This window comes from Triticum urartu, chromosome 3A (assembly GCF_056163025.1).
Source record: "Triticum urartu cultivar PI428250 chromosome 3A, HENAU_Tu73, whole genome shotgun sequence".
Taxonomy (NCBI): domain Eukaryota; kingdom Viridiplantae; phylum Streptophyta; class Magnoliopsida; order Poales; family Poaceae; genus Triticum; species Triticum urartu.
In genome coordinates, this window is record NC_141875.1 from 588,278,279 (window position 1) to 588,296,437 (window position 18,159).

Sequence of the window (18,159 nt, forward strand, 5' to 3'; positions counted from 1 at the left end):
ATACGAGTTCCGTGGGGAGAACTGCCTCTGCTCCATAGACTAGAGCGAAAGGTGTCTGGCCAGTGGCTCGATTTGGCGTCGTCCTGATCGACCAAAGAACCACCGGCAGCTCCTCGATCCAGTTTCTTCCGCACTTGTGCAGCCTGTCGAAAGTCCTGGTCTTGAGCCCACGCAGCACTTCAGCATTTGCCCTCTCCGCTTGACCGTTGCTTCTCGGGTGAGCAACAAAAGCGAAGCAGACCTTGGCGCCAAGATCTTGGACGTACTGCATGAAGGTGCGGCTCGTGAATTGCGTACCGTTGTCGGTGATTATCCTGTTAGGGATCCCGAAGCAGCAAACAATCGACCTGAAGAACTTGACTGCTGACTGTGCTATCACCTTCCTCACTGCTTCCACTTCCGGCCACTTTGTGAACTTGTCGATTGCAACGTACAAGTACTCAAAGCCCCCGACTGCTCGGGGAAAGGGGCCGAGGATGTCGAGCCCCCAGACCGAAAATGGCCAGGATAAAGGGATCGTCTGGAGAGCTTGAGCTGGTTGGTGTATCTGCTTGGAATGGAACTAGCACGCTTCACACTTGGTTACTTGTGTAGTTGCATCCTGGAGGGCTGTCGGCCAAAAGAAACCTTGCCGGAATGCTTTGCCGGCAAGTGCTCTTGCGCCAATGTGGTGACCACATATGCCTCCATGTATCTCTGCCAACAGCTTTTGTCCGTCTTCCTGGTGAATACACTTCAATTTCACACCGTTGAGTCTTCTTCTGTACAATGTGTTGTTGACAAACTGGTACATACTTGACTGCCGGGCTACTCTTTGTGCTTCTTCTTGCTCTTCGGGAAGTTCTCCTGTCTGAAGGAAACGGACAATCTGCTGTGTCCATGCTGGAGCTTGTGCCTCGACAATAAGGACTAAAGGCAAATCTGCTGCTGCGGGAACATCCGCTTCTACGGCGAGAACCTGCGGCTCTGCCGGAGCTTGACGTTCCCCGGCAAGCTTGCCGAAACAAAACTTGTCGGGAGTTTCTGCTTCAACGGAACAAACCCTAGGGCTTGCCGGAGCAGACTGCTCCTCAGCGCTCTTGGCGTTGATCTTGGGGACCTTCTTGTCGGCGGCTTCGGGAAGCTCTGCCGGAAAATAGTCACCAGAAATCAACTTCCTCTTCTTGCTCTGTCCAGTTGATGGCGTTACATACGGTTGAGTCAGCTTGAGCACAAAGATCCCTGGTTCCACAGGTAACTTAAGTGCGGCGCACTTTGATAGGCCATCGGCAATGGTGTTCTGAGCTCTTGGAACATGCTCCATCTGTAGGCCGTCAAAGTGCTCTTCTAGCTTTCTCACTTCGTCGACGTAGGCTTCCATCAACGGACTCTGATAGCTCTTGTTCACTTGGCGGACGACAAGCTGCGAGTCACCCCTGACAATGAGCTTCTTGATCCCAAGGTCTGCCGCGATCCTGAGACCGGCAAGCAAGCCTTCATACTCTGCAGTATTGTTTGTTGCTTGCTCCTTGGGAAAGTGCATCTGGACTACGTACTTGAGGTGCTCTCCGGTGGGTGCGACAAGTAGCACGCCAGCGCCGGCGCCTTGCAGCGAAAAGGCACCATCAAAGTACATCAGCCACTCTTTGCTTGCTTCCTCGACGGGGATGCTCGTTTCTAGAATTTCTTCATCTGGTGTTGGCGTCCATTCTGCTATGAATTCTACCAATGCTCTGCTTTGGATAGTTGAAGTACTCTCAAACTTGAGGCCAAAGCTTGACAGTTCCAGTGTCCACTCAACAATCCTGCCTGTCGCTTCTGGATTCTGTAGTATCCTCTTCAGCGGAAAACGAGTGACAACTGTGATCTCATGTGCTTGGAAGTAATGGCGCAGCTTTCTCGAGGCCACGAGAAGGCCGAAAAGCAATTTCTGCACGCCAGAGTACCTTGACCTAGCCCCCTACAGAAGGGAACTGACAAAGTAAACTGGGCACTGTACCATTCTCTTCTGTATCTCCTCGCACGTCTGCGCAGATCCATCTTTGTCGGGACCAGAGCTTGTCGGGGAAGCCCCTTGCTTGTCGCTGGATGCGCCTGCCGTGGTTGCTGGCTCGTCATCTGCCTCCCTCTCTGCTACTAACGCAGCACTAACCACTTGATTGGTTGCCGCTATATACAGCAGCAACTTCTCTTGTGGCTTAGGTGCGACAAGTGTTGGAGTGGAGGACATGTATCTCTTCAAGTCTTGCAGCGCAGCCTCCGCTTCCGGAGTCCATTTCATTATACCTGACTTTTTCAATATTTTGAAAAACGGCAGGGCGTGCTCAGCAGACCTAGAGATAAACCTGCTGAGAGCAGCCACGCAACCGGCAAGTCTTTGTACATCCTTGACGCGCTTTGGTGCTTCAATCTTCTCAATGGCCTTGATCTTGTCGGGATTGGCTTCGATTCCCCGTTGAGACACGAAGAACCCGAGAAGCTTGCCGGAGGGGACTCCAAACACACACTTCTCGGGGTTGAGCTTGAGGCTGATCTTGCGCAGATTTGCAAAGGTCTCGTCTAAATCTTGAATCAGAGTTGCCTTGTCCTTGCTCTTGACCACTATGTCATCCATGTAGGCTTCCACATTTCTGTGTATTTGTGGCTCAAGAGCGACATGGACTACCATTGCAAATGTTGAACCAGCATTTTTTAAACCGAAAGGCATCCGTATGAAACAGTACGTGCCACATGGAGTGATGAATGCGGTCTTCTCCTCATCCTCTTCTGCCATGAAGATCTGATGGTATCCTGAGTATGCGTCAAGAAATGAAAGCAAGTCACATCCGGCCGTGGAGTCAATAATCTGGTCAATGCGCGGCAAAGGAAATGGGTCTTTGGGACAAGCTTTGTTAACATCGATAAAGTCGATACAAAGTCTCCATTTCCCGTTCGCCTTGCGCACGACTAAAGGATTGGCCAACCACGTAGGATGGAGCACTCCTTTGACAAGGCCTGCTGCTTCCAACTTTTTGATCTCTTTTGCGATGAATTCTTGGCGCTCCACTGCTTGCTTCCTGACCTTCTGCCTGACGGGCCGCGCATGAGGACAAACGGAAAGATGGTGCTCAATTACTTTCCTGGGTACACCGGGGATGTCAGACGGTTGCCACGCAAACACGTCGACGTTCGCCCGCAGGAAAGCAATGAGCGCGCTTTCCTATTTAGGGTCGAGAGTGGCACTGATGGTGAAGGTACCACCAGTGCCGTCCTCCGTGGCGGACACCTTCTTGGTCTCTGGCGGAGCTGCCATTGTCTTCTTACACTTGCCGGTGGAGCTCGATGGTGCGTCCTCGACGGCAGCGCAACACTCCGAAGAGGTGCGCTTGCCGGAGTGGGCATCAGAACTTTTGCCAGACTTGGTCTTCTTCTTCCCTCCGAGAGCTTCAACGGCAGGTGACTTGCGATCTGTTGCTGCTGCCGCTTCCCAGTAGATCTTGTCGGCGCAGATAAGAGCATCCTTCTTGTCGCCAGGGACAGAGATGACACTTATCGGGCCTGGCATCTTCAGCATGTTGTATGCGTAGTGAGAGGCTGCCATGAACTTGGCGAGTGCTGGACGGTCGAGTATCCCATTATAAGGCAATGGAAAATCGGCAACGTCAAAAGTGACCCTCTCAGTCCTGAAGTTCACCTCGCTGCCAAATGTTACCGGCAACGTGACCTTCCCCTTCGGCTTGCTCCTTCCCGGGTTGATTCCTTGGAATGTGCCGGTCTCTTCAAGCTCGCTGTCAGGGATCTGGAGTTTCTGGAGTACAGCGGGGGAGATCAGGTTCAAGCCGGCCCCGCCGTCAACTAGCATCTTAATGACCTTGAGGTTGCGGATAGTTGGTGAAACCAACATCGGCAAGCACCCGACCGCAGTTGTGCGATGAGGGTGGTCCTCAATATCAAAGATGATAGGCGTGCTGGACCATTTCAGAAGCTTGCGTGACTCGACAGGTGGTTCCGCCGCATTGACTTCCCGCACCCACTGCTTGAGTTGGCGGTGCGAAGTATGCAGAGAAGCACCGCCGTCAACGCACAAGACCTCTGTGGCTTTCTGGAACTCCTGCTCACTGGTCTCGACACCATCCATGTCTTCGTCGTCGTCGTCATCTTCATCCTTGTCGCGGCCGTGGGGAGGTCTGTCTCCTTGCCGCTGCTTGGCCTTGCCGCGGCGTCCTCCCCGGCCGGCGCGCTTCTTGCCAGATTCTCCAGCGCCTCCTTGGGCCCTCTCCTTGTCGTGTCACTCGTATTCAGCCTTTTGCTGCTGGACAAGCTGCTCGACCTTCTTGCAGCTCTGGAGGTCATGGCCCTTTGTGCGGTGGATCTTGCAGTACTGCTTGTCGATGTCGTCCTGCTTGTCGGCGACCGCCACAGTCTGGCAGTTGGTGCATGCGGCAATCTCCTTGCCGGAGCTACCAGCTTTGGCTTCCTTGGCGCCATCTTCGTTGCCGGACTGCTCAATGACTAGCACATCTTTGCCTTTCTTCTTCCTGTTGTTCCGCCGCCGGTTTTTCTTTGCCGGGGCAGCATCCTCGCTGTCAGATCCTCCTGCTCCTGTATTCTCTCCGGGGAGTTTTCTCCCTTCCTCAGCACGTGCACACTTGTCGGCCAGGGCATACAGCTCACTGACGTCTTTGATCTTGCACATCGCCATCTCCTCCCGCATCCTGCAGTTACGCACGTTCTGATGGAACGCGCTGATGACCGCGGCAGGGTGGACATCTGGGATGTTGTGCTGTACACGGCTGAATCTCTGAATGTACTTGCGCAGGGGCTCTCCTTCCTTCTGGGCGAGCAGATGAAGGTCACTCTCTTGGCCATGAGGTTTGTGGCCGCCTGTAAAGGCGCCGACAAACTGATGGCATAGGTCTGCCCAGGAGGATATGGAGTTGTCCGGCAAGTGCATGAGCCAGGACCTGACGTTGGGCTTTAGCACCAGCGGGAAGTAGTTGGCAAGGATCTTGTCGTCCCGCCCCCCGGCAGCCTGCACCGCGATGGTGTAGATGCTGAGGAACTCCGACGGATGCGACTTGCCGTCGTACTTCTCTGGTACGTCTGTCTTGAAATTCTTCGTGCTGGGCCACTGGACTTGCCACAGCTCACGAGTAAACGCAGGGCAACCTACCGCGTACGGCAAGTCGCCTGGTTCCCCTGGCGCATGCATGTCGACAGAGGGCCCAGCGCGCTGGTCCGATTGACGTCGCGCTTCTCTTCGGCGCTCGATGCGAGTACGAGCGTCTTCTTGATGTCGTTCGTGAAGAACTTGGCGCTGATCGCGACGAGCTCGTGGATCTGATGACGCGGTGGAGTCGCTGTCGAGGTGGATCCGGCGAGTCGGCGATCTTGGCCTTCGGGGCGGAGAGTGCACAGTGGTTGCACCCCCACCGGTCTTGTCGCCACCGGCTCGTGCCTGGCTGACTTGCCCCGGCTGCGACGTGCTCGGCTGCCGTTGAGTGTCGCCGTTGGCGAAGCCGATGAGACTCTAAATGGTGGCCCTCCAGTCGTCGATCTTGTCTGCCGTTGGAGGGTAGTCCAGGAGCAGTTGAGCTCGTGCCAAAGCTTCTGCTGTAGTGGCGGGTGGCGGTGGCGAACGGTGCGAGGAGCGGGATATGCTCGGACTTCTAACTATGTTAGAAGGAGCAGTATCCCGTCCAGGCAACCGTGCCTCGCTCGTGCCAGCATGTTGGCGTGCATGCTGGTCTTGAGCACTCCGAGATCCACCAGCTCGATCTTGGTCCAGCAAACGCATGGTACCGTGAGTACCATGACGCTACCGGTCCCGCGCCTCCTGAGATGGGCGCGGTGCATGTACGGACGCCGAGGTCTTGGAGTGCGCCCGGTCGTTGTGGGAGCCGGCTACGCCGCCGATGGGCAGGGCAGCCTTGTCCTTGGACCTGGCAGCACCGTGAGCTCCCTCGTCGACGCCCGTTCTTCCGCCGGCATCTGCCCCATCAGCCGTTTGCGCTGGCGGTGGTGGGTTTGGCGCGGACGGAGCAACCGCCTCCGTAGCCTTCTTCTTCGGCGACATGTCGATGAAGATGATGAAGATCTAGCTCGTGTGAACGCCGGATCTGGTTCACACAACCTCGACCCCTACCTGGCGCGCCAGGGATGTCGGGGGGCTAATCCACAAGCACCTATGGGACCGGCGGACCGAGTCCCTTTCGGTTCGGCGGGGGCGAGGGTCGCACGAAGAGCGGATCGAGGCGAAGCACACGAGCAGTTTACCCAGGTTCGGGCCGCATGGATGCGTAAAACCCTACTCCTGCTTTGTGGTTTGTATTGAGTTCTTGCTCGGGAGCCCGGAGTGCTACAGTACACCCCAGCAGCTAACGAGACCGAGCGTGAGTGTTCTCTTCCTCTCCCCCCCTCTATGTTGCGCATGGGCCTCCTTTTATATGCTCAAGGGGTCACCGACAGGTGGCAACATAGACAAGGGTAAAAATGGAAAGGTGTTGCGGTTGGTACAGCTACCTGCTACAGTGTATCATACCTAACCCTGACGGCAGGGGACCAGGGCATTAAATGCACGTCTGCGTCGCCTAAATAGTGCAAAAGGGACCGTCAGGGACGCCACCGCTCGCCACGATGGCAATCTTGTCAGCGCCGCTTGCCACCGCGCACCGCTGGCTGCACAGCCTCCCGCCATGTACGCCTGGAAGGGCCCCAGAGCGACACGTTGGTGGATGTGCTGGAGCACGGACACAGAGTGGTGGCTTGCCGCGGCAAGCGCCTTGCCGCGGTCGTTGTCTTGTCGCGTCCGGGAGCTTGTCGCTCACCGGGCCTTGCCGGGACGCGTGGCGCGTCGCGGCAAGTTCCTTGAGATGCCTTGGTTGGCCTTCCCGGCAAGCTCCTCTTGTCGGGGTCTTGTCTCCTTGGCTTGGATACTTTGTCCTTGAATGGCTCCAAAGGAACCACGGAGGACCTTGGCGGTCACCCGGCAAGCCTTGCCGCGGGATGCTGCGACTGCCCGTGCACAAGTTCGGGATACTAGGGTACCCCTACTCTAGTACACCGACACCAACGTTATATGGTTTGAAGGCTCCTTCGTGGAGACCATAAAGGGGTGGCAATCGGCGTGGTTCTACATCACCGAGCCGCGCGACACCAACTGGGTGGTGGCCCCCGAGTTTTGATCCGGAATCCCCACGCGGCTCACTTCCTGGAGAGAGAAGGGCCTATCTTGGGGTTCATCGGTGGAGCTGGACGGACTCCAAAAATGTATCCGGAATATGGCAAGCAAGAAGCTCAAGCTTGTCAACATAGTCCAGGTCATGCTCATCCGCCGGATCCTCCCGTGTCAACAACGGGATTTCAACTTGTGGGAGTTCGACCCGGCCTAGCACCAGACTCTGAGCAAGCTCTTCGACACGACGCACAAGGACGTCGGAGGGTGCTGTTCAAGGGCGCCGAGGTCCCTCCCTCTCTCACCGAGGACAGCGGGCTAAGCGCGAAGCGCCCAGCGCATTCGGTGAGTTCTATACATCCGGTAGGATATTTTATTTCCCCTAGCTTAATCATGTGCGGGGTCTGAGCTCCATGCCTTTGACATGACTGGGTGGAGATGTCGGGGCAGATTAACTGTCCGGCCCCTCTGCCCGAAGACACTGCGGACGCTCTCCTGACGGAGATGCTGACTCCGGCTCCTTACAAGGTGCCGGAGAAGACCAAGAAGGCCAAGGGAACCCGAAAGAGTTCCCGACGCCAGGTGTTATCGGACTCATCGTCTGATAACTCCGCGACGCACTCCTCCCCCGAAGACATGGAGGAAGATGAAGATTATCCCCCTCCAGCCGGGGGAGACAAGAAATGGAAGGCCGCCCCAACCGGGGGGGCGAAGGGTCCATGAAGGGAAGGACTCTCCTTCCGGACTACGCCACCGCCGCCGCCAAAGGCGAAGACGAGTGGCTGCTCAGGGCCAAGCCCCTGGCGAAGTCGTAAGTATTCGGATGCCAGAGTAACTCATAGCATACCTTTGTCGCACTCCTTTTCCTAACGCCGAATTATGATTATGCAGACCGCCATGAGCCCGTATCGACGTATCTTCGTCGGACGGCTCCCTGGGCTCGTCGGATATGGATAGTGATCCACTTCCGACCGCCACCTCCCCTTGCCCTATGGACAACGCCGAGGTATTGTCTGAACAGGCACCGGGTCGAGGGGAGACAGTCCCGGAGGCGCCTCAAGGCGACCTTTCGAATTCCGGGAGCAGAGGGAGCAAGGCTCCCGAGGGCTCCGAGTTCGGCCCTCAGCCGAACACCGCGCCGGAACCTCCAGTGGTTCCGGACTCAGGCAGGCGGTCTCCTTCCAAAAGGGGCAAGACGCCTGTGCCAGTGACCTCTGTCCATCCAGAGGCACCGGACAGCCTGCTGGGAGCGCTTCGCAGCGCTTCCATCGACGAGGAGCACCGCACTATTATGAGTGCGGTGATCCAGAAGGTTCAGTCCGCCAAGAGCGGACTGACTGAAGCCTGTGCCAGCCTTCTAATAGGCTTTGAGGTAACTATTTGAAATATAGGAAAAATATTACCGCATAGACAGTAGCCCCTGATGCTCTGTTCGGTGTTCACAAAGAAAAGCCAAACAGAGGATCAAACAATATCGCAGGAGTCTAATATAAATATGTCTATATGCGTATGCAGGCTTCGCTGCTGGCCTCTGCCGCACTGACTGTGGAGGTCGCCGCACTGAAGCAGGACCTCGAAGGGTCCAAGGAAGAGCTCGGCCTTGCGAAGAGGCAGCTCGAGGAGAACAAAGGTAAGTAATACCTAGTCTATGGATATATAAAAAAGAATGTGATTTCGAAATAACAGGATCATCATAAATTTGCCAGGGGCCACGACCGAGGTGGCGACCCTGAAGCAAGCGCTATCCGAGGCCGAAAACAAAGCGGCCAAGGAGCGCACCGAGCGGGAAAGGCAGGAGGCACGGGTGGGCGAGGTGCAGCAAGAGCTCCACACTCTCGTGACGAAGCACGAGGTGTTGGAGCTTGACTTGAAGACACGAGAGTCCGAGCTTGCCACGGTCCTTGAGAGTGCAAAGAGTGCCAAGGCCGAAGCCCAAAAGGCCCTCCAGGAGATTGATGCGATGAAGAAGATAGCGGCAGGTAAGGCATTCTATATGCAAAGCAAGCATGTGAAAGTAAATTACTTGTTACTTACCCGAATCCAGAGCTCTCCAGGAGCATTCGCAGAATTGCCCCGCAGTGTGTCGGATGCCGCACAGTTTTACCAAGCCGAGGAGGGAAGCTCAACGGAGAAGTTGTTCTGGTCTCAGTATACTGGGACCGAACACCCAATGCCTCTGAGCGACCAGCTGAAGCAACTGGTCGAGCTGCACAAGGCGGCCGAACAGGCCATGAAGGGCTTTATAGTCCGGATGTGGCCTGGCGACGCCCTTCTCAACAGCTACTTCGTCCTGGTGAGGCGGCTTGTGGATGCCTGCCCACGGCTAGAAGTCATCAAGCGGTCCGTCTGCATCGAAGGTGCACGCCAGGCTTTCGCCCGTGTGAAGGTGCAATGGGCCAAGATGGACGCCGTGAAGCTGGTGAAGGAGGGGCCGCCGTAGGGCAAGGAGCATTGCCACCCCGAGATGTACTATGAGGGTGTCCTGAAGGGTGCCCGTCTCGTAGCGGATGAGTGTGCAAAAGATGTAATATTTGAATGAACTTGCTCGTGTAATCCTGTATTATGAAAACTTGTTCATATGTGCTATGCAACGCTTGTCTGAATTTAAAATATTACCTTATGTTCGGCTGTTTATCAAATCTGAGAGATGGCTAGTCGTCGGCTTCTGCCCCCACGCCACGAGTGCTGGTGTGTTCGGGATAAACCTGAGCACTCTTGTTCCCATTGTTGGGTCCTTCGAGGGAGGTGCTCAGCACAACGAACAAGGCAATCGGACTATAATGCGTTATCACTCTCACTTAACCATAGAATTCTATAATTTTAAATTTCGGCGAAGCCCCTAGTATTCGGAAGGCCGAATTCAGGGCGCGATACACACCTTAAGCCGGACAAAGCCGACTCCTCGCTCTAAGCGGCATAAGTCTTTAGGGACTTGAAACCTCTCGAACAGCGACCAGTCTCTCGCCTTATCATGACAGTCAGTTTTAGCTTTCTCTACTGAGGTGTTTAGCCTAGCAGAACCGGGGCACAATCGCAGTAGTTCTCCCAGTGCTACCTTAGCTGATATAGCGGAATGTAAGGTACCAAAACATAGGAGTCGGGCAAACCCAACCATTGACCCAAGACATGATTCGGAGCTGATGCATATAATGCTATAAGTTTGGGGTGTCGCACTGTCAAAAGTGTTCGGACTTCTCACGCTGTATTATGGGGTATGCCTAAGCCCCTAGCGTATTGGTCGTACGATAATGTACGGGTGCTAGATGTCATGAATGAATATATATATATATATAAAGGAAGAATGCAATAATGGTCTTAATGCTATGCCTTGTTTATTCAAAAAGGTGCGTTAAAGCGGAATGATACAAGTAGAGCGATAAGAAAAAAGTAGGACTGTTTGACATGTCCCTTCCAAGGGCAAGCTGAAGAATAGTATTAAAGCAAATATTTCACTTGTTATCGTAATCCACCTGGGAGTTCCGTGTGTAACGTAGCTTTCTGCCTCCTTGGTTGCTGCATCATGTGTTCGGCAATCATCCTGCCGGACAGGGTTTCCAGATATTAAAGTCCTGAAAGAGAAAAATAGCAAAGCGGAAGTCCCTAGTGCAGTTTAAGCCGCGTCTTGGGGCGTGCCGTAGTCGTGCCCCCCTCCCCACCGATTGCCCATGGTATTTTTAATGCGTAATTATGTACGCGTGGCGCGAATTTTGCCGTTTGGCTGGGACCGGGGTGGGGCCGCATTGCTATGCGAGCTCGGAACGTGCCAAGCGGTCCAGTTGCTGATTACTCCGGGCGCGCTTGAAGGTGTCCGGGTCCTTAATCGCCGAACTAGTGGATTGCCTTAAGAGGCTGCTTTGCAATTCTGCTACGAGGTCCGCAGTGTGCTCCTCTGTGCGGAGAGAGCGCTCTGTGTTTCCATTGACTGTGATGACCCCCCAAGGTCCTGGCATCTTGAGCTTGAGATACGAATAATGCGGTACCGCATTGAATCTCGAAAATGCGGTTCGCTCGAGCAGTGCATGGTAGCCACTGCAGAACGGGACTATGTCGAAGATTAACTCTTCGCTTCGGAAGTTATCCAGGGATCCGAAGACCACTTCTAGTGTGACTGAGCCTGTGCAATGGGCCTCTACACCTGGTATGACGCCTTTAAAGGTCGTTTTTGTGGGTTTGATCCTTGTGGGGTCTATACCCGTTTTGGGCACTATGTCCTGATAAAGCAGGTTCAGGCTACTGCCGCCATCCATGAGGACTCGAGTGAGGTGACATCCGTCAATGATTGGGTCTAGGACCAATGCGGTGAATCCGCCATGACGGATACTAGTGGGATGGTCCCTGGGGTCGAAGGTGATCGGACAGGAAGACCATGGGTTGAATTTTGGGGCGACTGACTCCAACGCATATACGTCCATGAGCGCACGCTTCCGTTCCCTCTTGGGGATGTGGGTTGCGTATATCATGTTCACCGTCCGCACTTGAGGGGGGAACCTCTTCTGTCCTCCGGTGTTCGGCTGCAGGGGCTCCTCCTTGTCATCGCTATGTGACCCCTTATCTTTATTTTTGGCATTTAACTTGCCGGCCTGCTTGAACACCCAACAATCCCTGTTGATGTGGTTGGCTGGCTTGTCGGGGGTGCCGTGTATTTGACACGAGCGATCGAGTATACGGTCCAAACTGGACGGGCCCGGAGTGCTTCTTTTGAATGGCTTTTTCCGCTGACCGGGTTTAGAGCCTTTGAATCCGGCATTGACTGCCGTATCCTCGGTATTGTCGTTGTTAATGCGGCGCTTATGTTTGTTGTGACGTGACCTGCCGTTGCTGTTCTTGGCATCCGAAGTACCATGGTTCTTTGATATGTTGTTGCTGCGGGCCAGCCAGCTGTCCTCTCCCGCACAGAAGCGGGTCATGAGTGTCGTGAGGGCTGCCATAGATTTCGGCTTTTCCCGACCAAGGTGCCGGGCGAGCCATTCGTCGCGGATTTTGTGCTTGAAAGCTGCTAGGGCCTCTGCATCCGGACAGTCGACGATTTGATTTTTCTTTGTTAGGAACCGTGTCCAGAATTGCCTGGCCGATTCCTCTGGCTGCTGGATTATGTGGCTCAAGTCATCGGCATTTGGTGGTCGCACATAAGTGCCCTGAAAGTTGTCGAGGAATGCGGCTTCCAGATCTTCCCAACAGCCAATGGACTCCGTTGGCAAGCTATTGAGCCAATGCCGAGCTAGTCCTTTGAGTTTGAGTGGGAGGTATTTGATGGCGTGTAGGTCATCACCGCAGGCCATGTGGATGTGCAAGAGGAAATCCTCGATCCATACCGCAGGATCTGTTGTGCCGTCATATGACTCTATATTTACGGGTTTGAAACCCTCTGGGATTTGATGATCCATTACTTCATCTGCGAAGCATAAGGGGTGTGCGGCGCCTTTGTATTGGGCTATATCGCATCGCAGCTCAAATGAGTCTTGCCCATTGTGTTCGGCCCGGCCGGACTTACTTTTACTGTATCCGGCGTGATGATTATCGTCTCGTAGAGTGGCGCGCCCTCATGATCCGTAGATCGATCTTGCGTGTTTTGCTTTGTCCTCCAATACATCTCGCAGGTCTGGCGTATTTCCCCATGGTGTATCTCGCAGATCTTTGGGTGTGTCCACCAAGTATACATCATATGATGAAGTGGGCGTCCAGTGCCCTGTGGGTAGTGGTTCCTATTCGTCTCCTGCATCGTCGTCCATACCATCGATGTCTTCGGAGTCGAGGTCGAGCATGTCGGTCAAATCATCGACAGCGGCTACTAAGTGGGTGGTGGGTGGGCGGCGAATTTCTTCGTCTTCTGCATCCCAATCCTGCCGGACATAGTTTGGCCAGGACTCTCCTGACAAGGAGAGTGTCCTTAATGAGTTCAGTATGTCGCCAAAGGGTGAGTGCTGAAAAATATCCGCGAAGGTAAACCCCATGATCGGCGCCCAATCGGATTCGACAGGAACGGGCGCAGGCGGTTCGGAGTCCGTGGTCGGAGAAGGATCTGGCAGTTTGGCAACACGGCTCTCGTGAAGGGTAAGGTCAATATTTGGCTCAATTGCCGTAGAGGATGTGACCTCCGTGGCAGGGTCTATCCACCCGTCCATGGATGGCGCAACTGGCTCCAAATTGAGGGTCGGAACGGCTGCCGGTGCGATTTCTTGAACACTGTCCAATGGCAGAGCTAGATCATACTCATCGAGACCGCGTGGCGCACAAGGCAGGGGCTCGAATCCGTCGAAGATAAAGTCTCCACGGATATCGGCCATGTAGTTTAAGCTTCCAAACCTGACCTGGTGGCCAGGGGCGTAACTTTCGATCTGCTCCAGATGGCCAAGAGAGTTGGCCCGCAGTGCGAAGCCGCTGAACACAAAGATCTGTCCGGGGAGAAAAGTCTCACCCTGGACTGCATCGCTATCGATGATCGTAGGAGCCATCGAGCCTAATGGCGACGACACAGAGGAACTCTCAATGAAAGCACAAATGTCGGTGCAAAAACCGGCGGATCTCGGGTAGGGGGTCCCGAACTGTGCGTCTAAGGCGGATGGTAACAGGAGGCAGGGGACATGATGTTTTACCCAGGTTCGGGCCCTCTTGATGGAGGTAAAACCCTACGTCCTGCTTGATTTATTCTTGATGATATGGGTATTACAAGAGTTGATCTACCACGAGATTGGAGAGGCTAAACCCTAGAAGCTAGCCTATGGTATGATTGTATGTTGTCCTACGGACTAAAACCCTCCGGTTTATATAGACACCGGAAGGGGCTAGGGTTACACAAGGTCGGTTACAAAGGAGGAGATATACATATCCGTATTGCCTAGCTTGCCTTCCACGCCAAGTAGAGTCCCATCCGGACACGAGACGAAGTCTTCAATCTTGTATCTTCATAGTCCAATAGTCTGGATAAAGATAATAGTCTGGCTCTCCGGAGACCTCCTAATCCAGGACTCCCTCACCCGCCGACAGGGGCTCTCTGAGCGACGCGGGTGGCGAGGGCAGCCCGACGCTCAGCACGGGCGCGACATGCGTCCGCCATGGAGACGATGGAGCAACGAGATGCGGAGCGACGAAAGGGAGGCTTCGGCGCACCCCTACCTGGCGCACCAAATGTTGCATCACGGGTTCCGGCAAACCCCTTAAGGTTCAAACTCTGGGTGCACGCGAAGATCTCCCCCCCTATCGATCCGCGTCCTAACTTAGCCTAGATCTCACGAACTAACTCGACGAACTTGCAACAGAAAGGACACAAGATTTATACTGGTTCGGGCCACCGTTGTGGTGTAATACCCTACTCTTGTGTGGTGTGGTGGATTGCCTCTGAGGATGAACAGTACAAGAGGAAGAACAACCTCCTCAGGTTGAGGTGTTCTTGTGCTTGGTGCACTTGTGTGGCTGAGGATGATCTTCCATTCCTCCCTATGGTGGTAGCTAGTCCTATTTATAGAGGCCCTGGTCCTCTCCCCTCGTCCTGGCCCCTTGATACGTCTCTGTCGTATCTACAATTTTTGATTATTCCATGCCAATATTCTACAACTTTCATATACTTTTGGCAACTTTTTATATTATTTTTGGCACTAACATATTGATCCAGTGCCCAGTGCCAGTTCCTGTTTGTTGCATGTTTTATGTTTCGCAGAATATCCATATCAAACGGAGTCCAAATGGGATAAAAATGGACGGAGCTTATTTTTGGAATATTTGGAAAATCTGGGAGAAAGATCAATGCGAAACGGTGTCCGAGGTGGGCACAAGGCAGGGGGCGGGCCCCAGCCCCCTGGGCGCGTCCCTGACCCTCGTGGTCCACCCATAAGGCGTTTGATGCCCTTCTTCGGCCGCAAGAAAGCTAATTTTTGGTAAAGAAAATCACGGCGAAGGTTTCGGTCCAATCGGAGTTACGGATCTCCACGAAATGGTGAAAGGGCAGCAACACAGAACGCAGAAACAGAGAGAGACAGAGAGACAAATCCAATCTCGGAGGGGCTCTTGCCCCTCCCACGCCATGGAGGCCAAGGACCAGAGGGGAAACCCTTCTCCCATCTAGGGAGGAGGTCTAGGAAGAAGAAGACGAAGGGGCCTCCACTCCCCTTCTCTCCCGGTGGCGCTGGAACGCTGCTGTGGCCATCATCATCACCGCAATCTTCACCAACAACTTCACCACCATCATCACCAACTCTTCCCCCCTCTATGCAGGGGTGTAACCTCTCTCTTACCCGCTGTAATCTCTACTTAAACATGGTGCTCAATGCTATATATTATTTCCCAATGATGTATGGCTACCCTATGATGTTTGAGTAGATCTGTTTTGTCCTAAGGGTTATTTCATGATTGTGATTGGTTTGAGTTGCATGTTTTATTATTGGTGCTGTCCTATGGTGATCTCCGTGTCGCGCAAGCGTGATGGATTCCCGCTGTAGGGTTTGCAATATGTTCATGATTTGCTTATGGTGGGTGGCGTGAGTGACAGAAGCACAGACCCGAGTAAGTAGGTTGTTTGCGTATGGGATAAAGAGGACTTGATACTTTAATGCTAGGGTTGGGTTTTTACCTTAATGATCTTTAGTAGTTGCAGATGCTTGCTAGAGTTCCAATCATAAGTGCATATGATCCAAGTAGAGAAAGTATGTTAGCTTATGCCTCTCCCTCATATAAAATTGCAATAATGATTACCAGTCTAGTTATCGATTGCCTAGGGACAAATAACTTTATCGTAACAAAAAGCACTTTACTAAAACTAACTTAGTTGTGTCTTATCTAAACAGCCCCTACTTTTTATTTACATGCTCTTTATTATCTTGCAAACTTATCCAACAACACCTACAAAGTACTTCTAGTTTCATACTTGTTCTAGGTAAAGAGAACATCAAGCGTGCGTAGAGTTGTATCGGTGGTCGATAGAACTTGAGGGAATATTTATTCTGCCTTTAGCTCCGCGTTGGGTTCGACACTCTTACTTATCGAAAACTGTTGCGATCCCCTATACTTGTGGGTTATCAAGACCTTTTTCTGGCAGCGTTGCCGGGGAGCAATAGCGTGGGGTGAATATTCTCGTGTGTGCTTGTTTGCTTTATCACTAAGTAATTTTTATTTGCTGTTCTTAGTTGTTCTTTATCTTTAGTTATGGATATGGAACACAAAATACCAAAAAAAAATAGGTGTACTTGCTGCTCATGGAGATGAGGAACCTCCTAAAACCCTCGATGCTCGTTATGTGACAGAAATTATGTACTACTTTGATAATCCTGAGAAAACCCCCTTCATTTTGGTAATGGGAGTAATGTTGGATCAACGTGAATACTTTAGGGATTATTGCTTACACAAAAAGGGAAACTATTATGGGATCAAATTTATATATTGAAGTGGTATGCTCGGCAAGTATGCTTGAGTTATGATTATACTTGTTGCTCTAGGATGAAGGCTCCACACCTTCCCTTTTCATGCAAATTTAATGATAATTAAACCTTAGCTTCTTATGCTAATGGTATATATGATTACTATGATGTGGAACAAATATAAGAGTTTGTTGCTTTTAAGGGTGCTTATGAAACTGAATCTTTGTTTGAAAAGTATGAAGCTTTTGATGATGATGTTTATAGGCTTGAAAATTTCGCTATATTGAAATATTTCTATGATAATTATGAATATAATTCCTATATTAATGCGCTTATTGAGAAAGTCTCTGCTGTCCAAGAAGAGACTAATATTTTGCAGGAGTCTATGGAAGAAGAAATTGATGAAACTGTGAGCTCATTGGATGAAAAAGATGAGGAGGAGAGCGAAGAACAAAAGGAGGAAGAGCGGATTGATCACCCGCGCCCACCTTCTAATGAGAGTAACTCTTCAACTCATACATTGTTTAATTTCCCTTCGTGCTTACCGAAGGATGAATGCTATGATAATTGCTATGATCTCGTTGATTCTTTTGAAATATCCCTTTTTGATGATGCTTGCTATGCTTGTGGCCAAGATACCAATATGAATTATGCTTATGGAGATGAACTTGCTATAGTTCCTTATGTTAAACATGAAATTGTTTCTATTGCACCCACACACGATAGTCCTATTATATTTTTGAATTCTCCAAACTACACTATATCGGAGAAGTTTGTGCTTATTATGGATTATATTGATGGGTTGCCTTTTACTACTACACATGATGATTTTGATAGATATAATATGCATGTGCGTGCTGCTCCTACTTGCAATTATTATGACAGAGGAACTATATCTCCACCTCTCTATGTTTCCCACACGATAAAATTGCAAGAAACTGTTTATACTATGCATTGGCCTTTACTTTGTGTGCATGAATTGTTCTTTTATGACATGTCGATGCATAGGAAGAGAGTTATACTTCATTCCTGCATGATATATGTTACTTTGTGCTCACTACTAAATTACAAATCATTGTTAATTAAAATTGTCTTTGATATACCTTGGGATCCGGGTGGATTCATTACTTGAGCACTATATGCCTAGCTTAATGGCTTTAAAGAAAGCGCTGCCAGGGAGACAACCCGGAAGTTTTAGAGAGTCATTTATTTCTGTTGAGTGCTTTCATATAGTTTAAAAATAACAGAAATAAAGAGGGGAACCCAAAACTTTTTCAAAAAGGAAAGTGAAAGTGAGAGAGACAAGCATTGTTGAAGTGGGAGCTAGCCTTGAACTTTGTTCATGCTCACGGAAACTTTGTGAATCTTGATTACAGAAACTTTTAAATAAAAATAATTATCCCCTTGTACAATTCCATTGTATTATAAAAATAATGTTCCAAGGTTTGCCTTTAGGATGTTTAAATTGCTTGTTGGTTTGTACGGTGCAGGACAGAAACTTTGGCTATAGTGTGCAATTTTATTTTTTTACTGGAACGTCAAATGGTTTTGATTCTTTTTGCTCTATCATTCTATACAAATTTTTTACTTTTACTAATTTTGGTAGAATTTTTCAAGTAACATAAGTATGGTGAATGTTCGGATTATTACAGACTGTTCTGTTTTAGACAAATTGTTTTT